This window comes from Macrobrachium nipponense, chromosome 25 (genome assembly GCF_015104395.2).
Source record: "Macrobrachium nipponense isolate FS-2020 chromosome 25, ASM1510439v2, whole genome shotgun sequence".
Lineage (NCBI taxonomy): Eukaryota > Metazoa > Arthropoda > Malacostraca > Decapoda > Palaemonidae > Macrobrachium > Macrobrachium nipponense.
Window position 1 is genome coordinate 28,225,108 of NC_087214.1, and position 17,767 is coordinate 28,242,874.

A 17,767-nucleotide genomic window follows, 5' to 3' on the forward strand; every position below is an offset into this window, starting at 1 on the left:
ATTCACGGTATTCATTTTATCTCTCTCTCTCTCTCTCTCCACTCTCTCTCTCGATCTCTCTCTCTCTCTCTCTCTCTCTCTCTCTGAGCTTGATTTGTTTATTGAATAGCAGGTTAACATTTAAATTCGATTGACGTATAGTCTTTTTATAATTTATATATATACATATATATTTATATATATACATATATATATATTTATATATATATATATATATATATATATATATAGATATATATATATATATATGATATATATATATATATATATATATATATGTCCCGAATAAAGATTGAGACTGTTTACTCTTTTTGGTACATTTACTGCTCTGATAGCGAGACCCACATTCCATTTTACTTTTGAAATACTTCTGGAACTTTTTTTTAACAAGGTTTCCAGATACCGTAGGCAAACTTTACACTATGGAAAACACGAGAAGAAAAATTTCATAAATCTGGAGAAGTTGGATCCCAAAGTTTTTCATTTTAGCTCATCTAATGTTTTCTGTAATAGAAGGGCAGTAGGAAGTAGGCTAAGATTGTTTCCTTCTGAGTTCAGTAAAGGTTTACTACCTTGAAAACGCGTATGCCTCCTAATGTGTCCACACTGCAATAAAAATGTCGTAAACATGTTGGCATCTTACATATCACAAACACGTTGCAAACAGTCAGCAACAGTAAGTTGATAACGAATCTTTGGTAGTTGCTGGATAATCATATGAAGCAATGGTTATGTTTACCAAGAAGTCTTAGACTTGTATACAAAATGTTTGTGATGTGTGGACGGTAAGTTGCCAACTTACCGTCTTACGAAAACCCAGCTCACTCAGAGAGTATTTTGTTTAACTTTAAGGTTCCTTCAGCTTCTCGGATAGATTCAGCAGATAAGGGAGAGAAAGGCGGGGCAAGTATTCCTTCCCCGATGCAAAGTCGAGGGAAATGTGAGATTGAAGTTCCATCAGGAGGAAAGAGGGAGTTTCTGGTTGGTGTTGTCAAGAACCGTTTTCCCTCATATGACATTTTAACAGAATTCTGAAAATTCCTTCGTTTCTCAGTAAGATGCTGGTGCCTTCCTTATCATTACTTGGTTGACTGGTGGGCGGCAGGTCTGATTCGAAACACCGGACCTTGCAAATGCGAGTCTCCTGTGTTATGCTCTTCCCACCCTGGATGTGACCCACCACAGTCACTAACCACCGCCACTAAATTTACTGCTTGGGACAAGATTGCCCCATATATTTTCCCCAGAAACGAATGACTTTTTCCTGGGATCGATCTCAGGACTCTAGTTGGGGTTCCATCTGTAATATCTGAAGAGAGAGTGAATACAGAAAGATTATCTATTTGGATTTGACCAAAAATGAAGATAACGTTAAGTTTGAGGCGTTTAGGCCCAAAACACAAGGGCTTATAGGGCCCTGAATGCCCTTCCCCCTTCCCACAATCCCCCACCTACCAGGACTGGGCCCCATGGCCCATTCATTGATTGAGTCATTCATTAGGTTTTAGGATCATCCAGTATTCAGTTTTGTTTCCATTTATACCGAACAGAGAAAATGATTGTGAATTCTGTTGGGCAATAGATTACATCGAGGTAATATCCACAGAGGTCATAAAAGTGATGCTAACAAGAGGCGAATAGGAATTAAATCTGGGTTGTCATTCGGCTGAAAGATTTGGGATTTCATTTTGGAATTATGACGGATTCCACAAATGCCTTTTCGGCTCTGACGAACTTCACGGGACGCTGAAAATCATTTTTCATTTGGGGTTTTATTAATACTCAGGGAACCTTTTTATGTTATTTTAGAGGATTTGAATTAATTCTTTTATCATTGCAGTGCGTGTGGGCCGTCATTGTTACGTGTGGAGTGAAGCCTATGACTGGGCTTTTATGTGAATTTTATTTGGGGAAATGATCTAGAGTTGATTCCAGTTTGTCTGCAGAGGATATTGACAGGGAGTTATTCTAGAATTTTAGAGGAGTCAAAGAGATTAGATTCAGAAAACCACGATAGTCAGGAGGTACTACGTTCAATTTCTGTTGCACTTCAACTCAATGAACACCTTGAAGTCTGGACATCTCCCAAGTGACAAAGTCCGTTAAGTACGAAGGGACCCCATGTCATTGCCTGCACTTGGACATTTTCGAGATATCTTAGAGCCGACGGCAATTCCACATCGTCCTTAACTTAAACTAATGAATTTTAAACTTAACATTCGATTAAGGAGATTTGTAAAGCCATGTATGACATAAAAAAATGTAGCCAATCATAAAATGATGGTAATTACGTAACTATTCTAAAGGGTCCACAATAATACAAAGTGTATAATTTTTAAGACTTTACAAAAAGCTTTCGAACCCTTCCTTGGTTTCATCTTCAGTCCAGGGAACCCAGGGAAGGGTTCGAAAGCTTTTCGTAAAGCCTTAAAAATTATACACGGATTCTTAACACTTTGTATTATTGTGGACCCTTTAGAACATTATATATACTCTCGCGTTAGAGAGTTTTTCCCTAATTACGTAACTGCCATTGCAGAATCTCGTGAAGCTGAGGTGCTACCTATATTCCAATTTCGTTTGCCTATGGAGGATATTGGCAGTGGATTTTATGAGGATGTGTTAAGAATAAAAGGAAAATACTTAATGCAGTCATTTCATTCGGACCACACGATAATCAGGAGGTGATGCGTTCGCTAAACGGCTGCTCTCTCGTTCAGTGAATTTTACAGACTTAGGATTGGTCAGTGATTGGACCGGTGACCACCTATGAAAGCGTGACGTTGTTATCACATAAGCTCCCGTGATGACCTGCAGAACAAGGACGTGGGCCTCGCAACTTCATCCCAAAAATTAGTGCTTGAAAAGTGAAAATAAGAGATAGGATAGTGAAAAATAGATAAAAATAAAACCCTTTGTTCTATGAATATTGATACTACTAATAGATTAGGATCATTGCATAAACTAAATAGCAACTAACTAATCCTTTTCGTATTCGACCCTCTGGGGCCGAGGTCACGCTGTTGCCTTTGTCTATCAGTAATGGGTATGAAAATATGCTTCGAAGATTTCTCTCTTTTGGTTGACTTAACAAATTGTAATCTTTTAACTTGTCTCTGTTTTTCCTTCTTTCTTTCTTATCATTTATGTCATCCATTTCGTCTCCTTTCTTCCTGAGGAACTTCATTAATTTCTGCTCAGAAAATTCATCAATCGGTGCTTAGAAACTTCATTAACAAATGCTATGAAATGTTATCATTCAGTGCTTAGAAACCTCATCAACTTGTGCTTAGAAACGTTATCAATCAGTGCTTAGAAACTTCATCAACTAGTGTTTAGAAACTTCATAAATCAGTGCTTTGAAACTTAATTAATCAGTGCTTTGAAACTTCTTCAATCAACGCTAAGAAACATCATCAGTTATGCTTAGAAATTTCAAATATCAGTACTTAGAAACTTCATGAGTCAATGCTTAGAATCTTCATAAACCAGTGTTAGAAACTTCGAAACTTCTTTAATCATTGCTTAGAAATTTAATCAGTCAATACTTAGAAACTTCATAAACCGTTGCTTATAAACTTCATCAGTCAATGTTTAAAAACTTTATTAATCAGTGCTTAGAAGCTTCTTAAAACTTTGCTTAGAAACTTCATCAGTCATTCGTGAAGAACTTCAGAAATTATTGCTTAGTAATTTCATAAGCCAGTTCTTCGAAACCCCATTAACAGGTGCTTAGAAATTCCATTAATGAGTGCTAAGAAACATCAATAACAAGTAGCTTAGATCCTTGCTTCAGACCTTGTATAAATTCGGCGGTAGCGGAAGTGGGCCAAAACGAATTCCAAAACTCTCCAATTCATGAAGCCTCAGATGCCAAGTGTTGTCAGAATAGAAAACGGCCTCATTTGCATGAACGAAGATCTTCTAAAGGAACAACTAACAAGGCATTGTTATTATTCCAATGAACAAGGAAAAGGAAAACTAATAAGACCGCCTTCCATCTCATTAGGAGAGAAAAATCGGGAGGCTAATTAACCCCTCAAAGACCTCATGGAGGAGGAGGAGGAGGAGGAGGAGGAGGAGGAGGAGGAGGAGGAGGAGGAGGAGGAGGAGGAGGAGGAGATGATTCGTCTGCATAAAAATTCCAAGAGAGAGTAAAAAAGTCCAAAAAGATAATGAAGGAAAATATGGCACAACATGAATTCTTACGTCTCAAAATGAAAACAAATATTGAATTAGATTAATAAAAGAAAAAACATTGGCTTCTACTTGCCAGCAAAGATACAATTACAAAAAAAAAGGATTATAAATCCTATGGGATTAGTTTCTCGCTGTTCAACTGGGGATTAAAATCCTACTGGCGTCCTTGTCTTCATCGAGTTTGTCATGACAATATTTGTTAAGTGATTTCGACCCTAACGTTTGGCTGGGATTATTGACAAACAAGACATCTTCTATGAGAGAGAGAGAGAGAGAGAGAGAATTTTCGGATTTCACTTCTTTCTTTTTATTAAACTTTTCTTTATTTAGAGTTTAAAAAAAATAAGAAGAGTTTACAGCTCTCTCATTTTTATAGGAAGTGGGAAGGAAAGGAGGCATAACAAATGAAGTAATGCTCATTATTCTTATTTGTCTAGAGTGAAAAAGGAATCATTTGGCAGGTTGTAACCAGATTGATAAATCCATGTTTGCATTAATATCTTAACATATCGACGCCCCCCCCCCCCACCCCCCCCCCCCCCCCCCCCCCCCATTATGGAGACGAGGCAGTTAACCGAAAACAACGGTAATGGAAGTTGAAGTGAAAATCTTCAAATCCTTATTGAGGTGAAACAGCCCGTGAAGAAGAGCTCTCCAGGAGCCTCAACTCAAACATGTGTAATATTTTAAAGTTAGTGAGGTTTTCAATATTAAGGTTTTTCGATACCCCCCCCCCCCCCCCCCCCCCCCCCCCCCCCCCCCCCCCCCCCCCCCCCCCCCCTCCCCCCCAAAGGCAAACCGTGTTTAACGTATTAAACCTCTGTCTGAAAAAAATGAAACAGTTTTTAGGGTAAAAGTCTTGCGGTTTATTAAACTAAATCAATAGTTATCTTACATGGACAGTGTTGGATGCAGCTGTCGAAATTATTCTCTCTCTTTCTCTCTCTCTCTCTCTCTCTCTCTCTCTGTAACCCTGCGCTTTACAGTAGGCTGAGCTGCTTATAAACAATGAGTTCCCTTGTTAGTGGTCGTGTGAATGTTAGACCTAAGACATCCCAGTAAACGAGAGAGAGAGAGAGAGAGAGAGAGATTAAAATACCATGGGAGAAGATAAAACTTTTCTCCTTCGAAAGGAAAGAAAAGTTGGGAGGAGGAGGAAGTCAAGTTTTACAAAGTTTTCGAAAAAGAAGTGGAATAAGAAGAAGAAAAGCCTTTGTCTTTGATACTTTCCTTATTAAAGCTCAAGAAAGATCTCGGCCGTTTAATGCAAGAGGAAAGAAATGAAACTAAAAACATAACAAAATATATGGTGTTCTTCAGAAGAGAATCGAAAGACAATAGGCAATTAAACAGCAGCAGAAATAATCCCATTGACCTCACAGTCAAGAACTTGTGGGGCTGCCTCCTTTTAAAACTTCTCCCGAGGTCTTGGCTACACTCCCCAATTCCCCTACCTGGAAGGTTACCTCCTCCCATAAACTGATTGTAGCTGGTCAAGGTCTCCAGTGCTCTCTCTCTCTCTCTCTCTCTCTCTCTCTCTCTCTCTCTCTCTCTCTCTCTCTCAATGGAAGGACTTTTTGTGGGGCGTGTCAAGAAATCCAGATCCGTAGAGATGGTTCTTCACTGTATTTTTACCAAATTTCTAAATTTGTGCCGGACGCGAGATATTGTGCAAAGGGTGGGCGTTTGGTGGCTATACTTTCGGGGGTTTGAGCAAAATACTGAATATCTGGAGAACTGAAGAACAGTGTGTTCACTGTTTCGAGAACTGGAGGATCGTGTTCATTGCTTTTGATTGCTGGAGAACAGTATGTGTCATAGTTTACGACACTGGACCAACACCGTCTTCATTGTTCCAAGAACACTGGGTTCATTGTTTCGATAACTGAAGAACACCGTGTTTATTGTTCCAAAAAACACTGAGTTTATTGTTACGATAACTGAAGAATACGTATTCATTGTCGATTCTCCGCTATTGTGCCGGCAAGGTTGGTTTCAACGTAGAGTGGGAAGTGGCTATGATTTGGCGTTATTCTTCAAAGTTTCTTTCGTGCCGTTTTTCAAAACTGAATTGGACCCTTTGATCTATACTGTCTTAGCTTCAAACGTATAAAGCGATTTCCCACTTGGCTACAATGGCGAGGGATGTCCTGTTCCACCTACCATAAATGTACCCGAATCTGACAGGTATCGGATGACTGTGGAAGAAGTCTCCCTTCAGAGGAGGTCTGCAGTTGGAACCTCCAAAGTTTCAGCGAAGATGCAGTGCTTTTGCTTCCGCCTAGAACAGTTCTATTGTAATAATTGACTTACATTTTATATATTTTATTTATTAATTTATTTTTTTCTTTCCTAATAATTACGCTCTGAAAAACAAAAAACTTAGCTAACAAAGCGCTAATTCCTCTTCAGAAAGTCCTCCAGACATTTTGTAAATTTTCAGAAAGTCAAATATAACAGTTTTTCTCTCTCTCGCAAGTTTTCAGAAAACTTGCGTTCATACCATTCATATCTTTCTCTCTCTCTCTCTCTGTAAATCAGAACAAGATGGCAGTAAGTTCCAACTGCGGGAAAAAATGGCGAGATTTAGCTTGCTTGGCAAATTCTCAATACGATGAGATCAGCAACAGTCCTAACCAAAAAAATACAAAAGCCATTTCATAGATATATTAGAAGGATATAATCCTTCAAACTGGAACAAATCATCTGAAAACATCTTGAAAATAATTGAAGAAGTTCCCAATAAAATCCAAGTGGTCAAGAGACTCATAAAGAAAATATACATAAACCAAACATATTCCGACAAAGAAAATGAATAAGGTGAAACCTTGTGAATATCCTAATTGATGCATTAGGAAAAAGAATGCCAAAAGCATGTAAACTGTGTAAGGTGTGGTATAGCATAGTTAATCCACAAAACCTAATCAGAAACAAAATGTGCTGCATGCAACATTCCGACCCATCCACAGTGTGCTGAGGTAATGCAAGATATGAGAAAAGACACAAGAATTTTTTGCTCAAGATGTCTATCATGGATAGACAATGTTATTAAATCAAGATTGAATGTACAAATAGTTGAGGAGTGAAGAAGAAGAAGAAGAAGGAGGAAGAAGAAGAAGAAGAAGAGGAAAACGGAAGAGAAGTAAACAAAACTGAAATGACAGAAAAAGATAAGGAAAACAAAGAACAAGATAAAAGTATGATGCAGAGATACTCATTGATACTACATATGATGGCTATAAAGCAGCATACCTACGAAGAAATAAATTGCAATATGACAACACAAAAGAAAATCCCGAAGAGGCTCTACCCAGATCTACACAATGACGGGAAAGAGGAAAAAATGACAAAAAACACAAAGTCTGCAACCTTTTGAAAAGAGGGAATTGCAGATTTGGAGAAAGATGTTACTAAACATCTTAAGGTATGTCACAACTATGAAATATATGGTAAATGTGCATACCTAGATGGCTATGGGTATGATTGCAGAGATCTGCATCCAAAAATATGCAAAAACCAAAAAGAAGGAAAAGGATGTAAGTTCGGACAAAAAATGTAAATATATGGACCCTGTAGCCATGAAACATAATCAAATAAATAATCAATCAAGTAATAAAATCCAAAATAAGAAAGAAACAAATAAAGAGGGGAATGAAGAATATCAGGTAAAGAAAAAAGCAAGCCATCAACGAGATATGCAGAGGTGTCAGCAAAAAATTTCAAAGCATCAGCTCCAAGATTCTACTCAAGAGATAATAACTGTTTTTATTATGCAAGAGGATATAGCAGATATGGAGAAAATTGCAGATTCAGACACAACTGAATAATTATGATGAAGGAAGAACAAATATAATGGAAAAGTTGGATTTTTTAATGTCAGAATTTCTGGAAATGAAAAAAAGAACATACCAGAACAGGAAAGAGACATGGAAAATCCTTATTATTACCAGTATTAAATGAGGAGAAAACACGCAAACCATCATAGTGATGAATACGCAGGTTTAGTTGCGAGTAACTCAAAAAGAAAAATGGAGTACTTAGAAGAACTAACCCAAATTGAAAAGAAAATAGATATAATGAATATAAGTGAAACCTGGTATTCCCAAGAGACTGGGAATGATGATCAAATAAAAGGGTTCCAAACTTATAGATCAGATAGAAAAAATAGGAATCAAGGGGGAACCGCAATATATGGGAAAGACAAAAAACAAGGAAAAATATATGAGAAATATAGTAACTCACAATGTGAACTAATAGCGGTAGAATTTGAATCTGAAAAATTAATGAACATAGTAATATATATACCTCCTAATACTAAAGAGTTTGACTTAATAATAGAAAAATTGGATGATATATGTAGAAATCACAAGGACTGGAACTATTCTCCTATCAGGAGACTTCAACTTTCCTTCGTAGACTGGAAAGAACGAATAGGAGATTGTGGATGTACTTATACATATAAAAAACAAAAGAGAGTAATAGTAGTGCAGAAGATAAGAGGCAATTCGAAAAGCTATTAGATATGCTACTAGAATACAACATTCAACAAATAAATCACCTGCCAACAGAAAGGAAAATACTTTAGAGACCTAGTATTTGTGAACGAGATGAATCATGTTAAAGAAATAATAGTTTATAATGCGAGTATTTGCAGACCATAATGTCATAGAATTAACAGTCCATTCCAAAGCAAGGGAAAACAGAGATAAGCAAGAAATAAAAAAAGTGGGAAGGATATGGAAAATACAACTTCTACAGTAAAAATATAAAATGGTCAGAAATAAATGAAGAAGTAAACAAAGATTGGGATAACACATTTTCGTAAGTGATGACATAAGGGTAATACAGGAGATATTATATAAAATATTAGAGAAAATAGTGTAAATATATACCGAAGAAGAAAAGTAAACATCAGTCATGCATGCCAAGAGACAGAAGGATCTTGTTCCAGAAAATCAGAAAGTGGAAAAAAGGTCTTGCAAAAGAAAAAAATGCATGGAAAGTTATAGAACTAAAAAGTAAGATAGAAAATGCAGAACAAAGATTATACAATCAAAAGAAAATGAAAAACGGACTTGGAAGAAAAAACCCTATTAAAATATCAAGCAAAACCCCAACTATTATACTCATATGCGAAGAAGATGAATAAAAGAAGAATAGAAATAGGCCCTCTAAAGAATTGAAGGAGATTAACGAATGAAAAAAAGGAAATTTGCAACATATTGGCAGAACGATATAAGAGAGAATTCACCCCTAGAATAGATAATGAAGATAATGATATAGAAGTAAGGGATGAAAATAGTGATATTTTAGCTGACATAGATATTAATGAAGCTGATATTGTGCAGGCTATTAATGAAATTAAAAATGGAGCTGCTGCAGGGCCTGATGGAGTGCCTGCTATTTTGTTAAAGAAAGTAGTTCATTCTATCGCAAAGCCACTTGCAATATTATTAAGACAAAGTGTAGATACAGGCAAGATATATGATGAGCACAAATTAGCATATATTACCCTACTTTCAAAAGTGGATCAAGACTAGAGGCAATTTGTAATATAGGCCTGTGAGTCTAACATCATATTATGAAAGTGTATGAAAGGGTAATGAAGAAAAATATTATGAAACATTTAATAAAAAATAATTTGTTTAATAAAGGACAACATGGTTTCGTACCTGGAAAAAGTACACAAACCCAACTGTTAGTCCACCGCGAGAACATTCAAAAATATGAAAAGCGGAAATGAAACAGATGTTATTTATCTAGACTTTGCAAAAGCTTTTGACAAAGTAGACCATAATATATTAGCGAAGAAAATTAGAAAACACAATATCGTGGATAAAGTTGGAAGATGGTTAAAAGAATTTTTACACGACAGAAAACAGGTAGTTATTGCAAACGACGAGAAAAATCGGATGAAGCCAAGGTAATATCCGGTGTGCCACAAGGTACGGTGTTAGCTGCAATACTGTTTGTTATTATGATTGAAGACATAGACAGTAATGTTAAGGATTCGGTAGTGAGTAGTTTCGCAGATGACACAAGAATAAGTATAGAAATTACTTGTGATGAAGATAGGAGCGCTCTACAAAGAGACCTTAACAAAGTATATGATTGGGCAGAGGTAAATAGGATGGTATTTAACTCTGATAAATTTGAATCAATAAATTATGGAGACAGAGAAAGAAAGCTATATGCATATAGGGGACCTAATAATGAGACAATCAAACAAAATAAGGAAGCAGTTAAAGACCTTGGTGTGATGATGAATAGGAACATGTTATGCAATGATCAAATAGCAATTCTGTTGGCAAATGTAAAGCAAAAATGGGAATGTTGTTACGGCACTTCAAAACAAGAAAAGCTGAACACATGATTATGCTTTATAAAACATATGTTCGTAGTCCACTTGAATATTGCAATATGATATGGTACCCACACTATCAAAAGGATACTGCACAAATAGAGAGTGTTACAAAGGTCCTTTACGGCTAGAATAGAAGAAGTTAAAGACCTTGACTACTGGGAAAGACTAGCAATCCTTAAAATTATATAGTCTAGAAAGGAGAAAGAGAACGCTACATGATAATTCAGGCATGGAAACAGATAGAAGGAATAGCAGAAAATATCATGGAACTAAAAATATCAGAAAGAGCAAGCAAAGAGTAGGTATTAATAGTGCCCAAAACTATACCAGGAAAAATAGGAAAGCACACAGGACATTAATCCACTACGCACCAAGCATCGATAATGCAGCGTCTATTCAATGCGTTGCCAGCTTCATCTGAGGAATATATCAGGAGTGAGCGTAGATGTGTTTAAGAATAAGCTCGACAAATATCTAAACTGCATCCCAGACAATCCAAGATTGGAAGATGCAAAATATACCGGAAGATGCACTAGCAACTCTCTGGTAGACATTAGAGGTGCCTCACACTGAGGGACCTGGGGCAACCCGAACGAACTGTAAGGTCTGTAAGGTAAGGTAAGGTCTCTCTCTCTCTCTCTCTCTCTCTCTCTCTCTCTCTCTCTCTCACTTCTGGCGTCAATATATTCAACCCCTTTTCTTTTGTTTTCCAAGAATACAACAAAAGAGGCAATAGCACAATGGCCTTTGTCAAATAAATGTATAAATGAAATCTCACAACTTTCAAAAGAAAAACTTGAATTATTTGCAATCGAACAAACGCGGTTATAGAGTAAAGGAAAAATGAGGTTGATGGGTGAAGTTGCACTGGGAAAAGAAAGCAGTATGTACACTGCAGAAGATGCTTAGTCGAGAGAGTTTAAAATGTCGGGAAACTAAAGTATTACTATTTCCTTCCGCTGGCTTTTCTTTTCAACAGTGGCAGCCGGTTTACTTTCGGGGTGTAGTGCTGTTAGTACACCTCACATGGTCAACTGTAAGCACTCATATAGGAATATATACTCTAATGAATTTCATTCCGCTGCCATTCCTTATCAGTGACATCTCCGTAGGTTTGGTAGTGCCGCTAGTATGCCTCACGTGGAGCACTGTAGGCATCACTAAACGTTGTTTGCAGCGTCCCTTTGGCCCCTAACTGCACCGATACGTTTCAGCCTTTTACTTCACCTCCATTCCCTCTTCCTTCCTTCAGTTTTGCTGTCCAACCACTCCAACTCTCTCTTCTCCCTTTCTTGACCCCTGAGTGGCTGTAAGCGTCTCCCCTGGGCTTGGCTTTATTACCTAATTTTGATAAAGAATCAAATCAGCTGAATGGGACGTCGATATTCCTCGTTTTCATAGAACACAACACTTCGGTCGGGACTTACATTCGGCGGTTGATTTGATTTGATCAAATTCAGGCTGCCGACCCAAGCACTATTTACCTGCTCATCTGTAGGTTCACACACACACACACACACACACAGACACACACACACACACAGAATCCCTTCCGCAATTCCGTCTAATAATTCACCTACTGGAAAGCTCTAATACGCTTTAGACCAACTCGACATCTCAACCTCACACGCCCTTCTCTTCTCATCGAAGTCTGGCCGTTGTGAGGAGATACTAAAGCAAAACAGGAAACCTCTATTTCTATCCTCATTAAACGTTTTCCACTCGACAGAATTCGGCGGAAGGGCCTTCGTATCATCCACTCGGTTTATCCGCCTCTTTTCAAGTTGAAAACATCGTGTCACCTCGTACAAGCGAAGGTTGAAAGGAAGGAAGGAGAGAGAAAAGAGTATATTCGTATAGGAAGAAAGTTCTGGAGCTCAGAGTCAGTTTCTCGTTTATCTCGAGCTTTGGCCCAAAAGGGTTCCTTTATTTACAACCGAGACGTTTGGAGAAGCTTCGGTGAGAAATGTGTTCAAGTTTCAAACGGTTCGTTTCGTTCAGAAAAACGTTTTAGTAGTCTTTCGTTCCTCTCATTTAGTTATACACTGGCTTATGTTGATAAAGGATACGAGGTACATAATGTTTTAAGCTAAGAAATATAAAGACTTCCCTTTTTTTCTAATTTCGTCATAAATCTTCATACTTCAGGTTCCATGAAACGTTTTCTCTCTCTCTCTCTCTCTCTCTCTTTTAACTTGAAACAATTTGCAATTTATGTCATCTTACAAGAGCGCACGATCAATGCCTGGCGGAAATTAGGGGACTTGAGGGCCAAGGTTGTCGGACCCAACTCTTTAAATCAGCGAACGAGGTCGCGAGAGGTCGTACAGGGCCTTGGTATAGGTTTGACATCTTCAAGAGATGTCGAGGCAAGTGCGGGAAATCTCAAGCGCCTTCTCAACTCGACTTTTCCTTCAGAGATGATTTCCTGGTGTCTGGAAATTTATCACTTGTTTGGATCTGCTCTCTCTCTCTCTCTCTCTCTCTCTCTCTCTCTCTCCATCTCTGCTCTCTCTCGCCAGTGGGGGTCAGGAGTAGACATAACGCCCCAATCTATTAATAATAACCAAATTTTGCAAGTAGACCATTCGGGGTCTTTTGCAATAAAGAAAATGGATCATAAAGGAGAAGAGAGAGAGAGAGAGAGCAAGCAAAGACTGACTCTCTCTTCTCTCTCTCTGTAACATAAAGCAGTTTTAATTTTCCGGAACAAAATGCCTCGTGTGTGTGTGTGTGTGTGTGTGTGTGTGTGTGTGTGTGGTGTGTGTGTGTTGCAGCCTCACAGGATAAGCAGTGAGAAAGAAAGGAAAACAGCTGGAAGCCTTCATTAGTCTTCTTGTTTTGGGTATTACGAAATGAAGGTTCATCACTCTCCTATTTTTGCCAAGGAAAGAAAAAAAAAATCTTATGATTTACTGTCTAACTGTCCTGCAGGACTTCTGGATGCAATGAAATATTAGAAGATAATTTATTGGGTGGCGGGTCATTGACTTTATTAATGTATGGTATACTAAATTTATGGAGATAATATATGGAAAAGTATTATATTAGCCACTCCAATGAATTAGCATTGATAGAGACCTGGAAACGTGTTCATGTGACGCTAGATGATTTTGTTATCAGATATTTCCACGTCAGATTATTATAGCCTCTTGTTGAGAGAGAGAGAGGAGAGAGAGACCTTTCAAATTATTCCTCCTTAATTAAATGACATGCATTTGAGCTAAAATTTTAAGACTGGATCCGAGAACTGGAATGTGAAACTTTTCGTAGAAAGTCGCGCTTTCTTCTTCCAATTGGGAGGGGTTGGGGTTTTTTAAAGAGGCTTTAGTAAGAGAGAGAGAGAGAGAGAGAGAGAGACAGGGCAGGGGGACGCGTCAAATATTGTACACATGTTTGGGACAAATTGCCAACACGTGTTTATGTCATGTTTTAATGTAGTGTTGACGCCTTTTCCTTTTAAACCTCAGATCCGTCAAGACCTACTCATTACTTCGATTCAGTTCAAAGTTTATCATGTTTTTTAAACTTGTTTTCTTGTTAACGTTTGTAATAAAGCTTGTAAGTTCATATTTTTAGCAACTAACTTCGGATTAATTTGCGTCTGTTCTTAAGTTATGTTATTTTATAATGCTTCCTTGAACTCATTTTTCCTAGATATTTCACCTTCCTGCCCGCCTCCTGTTCCCACTACATTTAGCAGGAATCGCTAACATTCAGAATAGCCCTGTGAAAGTTAAGTTAGAGAGTTAGATATGATCAGGAATGTGGTCATATTGAGTGACGCCAGTGGCTGGTATTAGATATTTCTTTTTATGAGAATAATTGACGAAACTTATCAATCTTTGTTGAATAAGATTAAATGGAGTTTGTGTATTTAATGGACACTTCAGTAGATGATTACGATGGTAAATCTGTTCGTTTATAATTACGTAAATTGTTCCGCTTTGAACTATAGATAAAACTGTAGAAGGTTTTCAGTAATTGTTGTTTTATTAGGCAAGAAAAGATTCTAATATTGTTTGGGCTGTAGAAATAACTTTGATTAGCAAAGGTCCACACTTTTAGTATTAAAGTATATGTCCCTCGGATAGCCTGTCACATTAATTTTCTTTCTTGATATGATTCTGTCTACCGTGACTGTTCCTCCGAAAAGCAGCTGTCTAGCCCTAAGGGACACACGCTCCTTGGGGATCAAGAGACGGAAAGGGACAGGTCTCTGGGAAATAGTATGAAAAGAGTGGCCCTAATTCCATGTCTCCTCCAGGGGATGGCTTTTGAAGAGGGATATTGATCAAGAGTTTTCTGTCTTCTTAAATTAAGATGATGTTCCTGGGTTTTGATGGCTTGTAATATCTAAGTGATGTATACTATTTATGTATGAATAAATTTCTGGCCCGCATCGGGATCGAACCCAGGTCTCTCAAATGAAAGGCCCGGGCACTACCAAGTGACCCACACAGGTCATAAGAGTAGTTGGAACCTTGCCCACCCCTTACATACAGAAGTAGTTAGGTTACTTCTTCTTTGATGACATGTGAGAGTCGATTGGCGGCGCCCTGGTCGTCCATTTGAGAAGCCGGGGTTCGATCCCGATGTGAGTTAGAAATTCATTTCTGTGATACACGAGCTCATGTGTTGATTAGTGTCTTTCGAGAATTTAGGCCTAAGGACATGTTCGTTTATTTTATTTTCTATTTCGATGACTATTGAGTTCATTATAATAAATCAAGTCCCCAAACGTTATTGTTCATCATAATGGAAAGGGTAAAATTTGACATTCAGAGGAAATCAAAGACCTCTAATCCTGGTAGGTGGAAGGAGACCTACATAGCAACGAGAGAGAGAGAGAGAGAGAGAGAGAGTGTTTTACACTTTAAATGACAAAGAAGGCACCCCCAGCCTTTCCAGGGTGTTACAAAGTTACTAAGAACATCCGTCATTAAGTTTAAATAATTAAGATGGGATCCCAACCGTAGCTTTATAGTTGGGTTGAAGAGCCTCCCTTCAGAGGCGGCTCCCAGACTTTGTGGCTTCGATCTGCATTTTTCTTTGGCCTAATTTTGTATTCATTTGGTCGAACGGTTATGTTAGTGGGTCTAATGGAAGTTGTCTTGATTATGGTAAGACATTTTTTGAGAAAATTCACTCAAGAATTGATCTTGATTATGGAAAGACATCTAGAAATATTTATTCAAAAGTAGGTAAACTGTGGTGTCAGTGTTATTTACTCTGTTTATTCTCGTGCTTGAGTGCAAAGTTTTTTGCAGGTTTTATAGTCTCTCTCTCTCTCTCTCTCTCTCTCTCTCTCTCTCTCTCTCTCTCTCTCTCTCCGTGAATGTAGCGAATAAAAAATATACATGACACAATCATGAAAACTGTTTTCTAATATCAACTCATTCGGAAATAATATATTTCTCGCAATCTGGTACTGGAACCCTGACTTCTTGTTCGACTCCAAACAAGCTCCGACACTAGAGAGAGAGAGAGAGAGAGAGAGAGAGAGAGAGAGAGAGAGAGAGAGAGATTCTGTGAAGGTCTGAAGCAAACGAGAGGAACGTCAACATTGCGAAGCTAACAAACAGACTTAGGCCTAATTTTTTTTATGTCGTGTTAAGGACGCGTAGCCAAAAGCAGTGGGTGTAACTCAGCCTGAGGGAAATGATGATGCATGACATGGAATGATAATGGGGAAAGGTATGGCTGCAATCCCAAAGGGAAATTGATAAGAGAAGCTTTCACTGGATAACTTGAAGTTGAAGGTCTAAGGGAGCGCAGATGTCAACGAAAAATAGCAAGTTTCCACACGAGAAAAAACTGTCGAACCTTCCACGTCTCCTGTTTATTGTGCAGAACGTGGAAAAATAGCTAGTGGATTTTCTTGACGCATTCAAAAGGGAAGAAGAAGAAGAAAGAAAAAAAGCAGGGTAAAATACCCATACGAATTGGAAAGTATATTGGACCGTTTATGTTTTATGCGCAGTATCTCAAACTTATTATGAGTATATCCGGGACTCTGTACTTATGTCATCATTTCCACTTCCTATTTCTGTACATCTGGTCACCACACAATCACGAGGGAAGAACAGCATGTACGACACCAGGGGAAAGCAAGAGTACATACGAACGATTAAACTACAAGAAATCATTGAGATTGAATAATAAGGTTCTATCGATTGGCGTCCCTATAATCGTCAGATAGACATAGATACGAATTTGACGTAATAAAGAGGTGTTATTGAATGGCAAATACATCGGTCAACTTGATTTATTTTCACGGCAGCGAAATTCTTCAGAATTCTTTGGGTAATCGACAAATTCCTCAGGATTCCACGCGACGAGAATGAAATATTCAGTGTTCGTATTCACGTTGATGGGATCTTCGTATTCAGTGAATTCTCTCGGGCTAGCTGGTGTTTTATGCGTTCCAGATTTCTCTTTGATCTTTAAATTGATTTTTATTCAGACGCGTTCCAGAGGTAATTAGGTATATTTGTAGAAAATGGCTCGAGTTTATTATTATTATTATTCGAAAATAAAATTGTAGAAATGGCGCGAGTTTATTATTATTCAGAAAATAAACCTTATTTAAATTGAAGCAGCCCACCACAGGAGCCATTGACTTGAAATTGAAGCTTCCAAAGAATATTATGGTGTTAATTTAAATGGGTATTTTATAGAAACGGCGAAGGATTTCAGTAAAATACTTAAATAAACGAATAATTTATTTTAGTATTTCAACACAATTATAAATTTTACTGACAGTTTAATTTCATGAGTCTCATAATTGTAGGAATAAATTCAAGATTTCAGTAAAAAAAAAAATGATGTTCCAAAGGCTCGTATATCTTCGTCCTGGAAAATTCCAAAAACATCACCATCTTGGTTAAATGTACTGAAACCCATCCATCACGGAATACCGATACATCAATAAACTCGTTCCATACAAATGGAGAATTCGGCGAAAATCAATAGTTATTCCACTTGGTAAACACGATATCTCATTGCTTATTCTCCTCCTTAGGGGGTGGGGTGAGGTAGCGCCGTCGGCAAAGTCTCTTCCTTAGAGCCCTAGCTGCAACCCCTTTCGTTCCTTTACTGTACCTCCGTTCATATTCGCTTTCTTCCATCTTACTTTCTACCTTCGCCTAACAATTTCATAGTGCATCTGCTTTGAGGTTTCCCTTCTGTTTCATCTTTCAA